The sequence below is a fragment of the Corvus brachyrhynchos genome, unplaced genomic scaffold (assembly GCF_000691975.1).
Source record: "Corvus brachyrhynchos isolate BGI_N302 unplaced genomic scaffold, ASM69197v1 scaffold43, whole genome shotgun sequence".
NCBI lineage: Eukaryota > Metazoa > Chordata > Aves > Passeriformes > Corvidae > Corvus > Corvus brachyrhynchos.
Genome location: NW_008237353.1, coordinates 3,027,886 through 3,028,366, shown reverse-complemented (window position 1 = coordinate 3,028,366; position 481 = coordinate 3,027,886).

The window sequence follows — 481 nt, the reverse complement described above, 5'->3', positions numbered from 1 at the left end:
CACGCCGGGGCCTCCTGCTCCTGAACCGCGGGTCTCACACCAGCGCTTCCCTCCTCTTAGCCCCACTCTTGTCCCCCTTATCCCCTCGCTTACCTCTCTAATCTCCCCTCCACCCCTCTTACCCTCGTCTTACCTGCCTTTTTACCCTCGTTCACGCCTCTTGCCTCCTCTTACCCTCCCCTTCCCTCCCTTATCCCTGCTTATTTCCCCTTGTTACTTCCTTTCCCCCTCCCTTATCTCCCTTCTTACCCCACCACGCTTCTTACGCCTCCCAGGCCCCTTCTGCCCCCTTATCCCGCCCTTAACCCCTTTTACCCCCCCCTTCACTCCTCTAAATCCCAGTCACCCTTCCTATCCCTTCTCCCTTATCCCACCACCGTGGCCCCCTCTCACCACCTCCTTTGCTTTTCCAAGCCCTCGCTCACCTCCTTTACCCGCTCCTAATCCCCCCTCTCGCCACATGGAATGCTGCAGTGGTTCC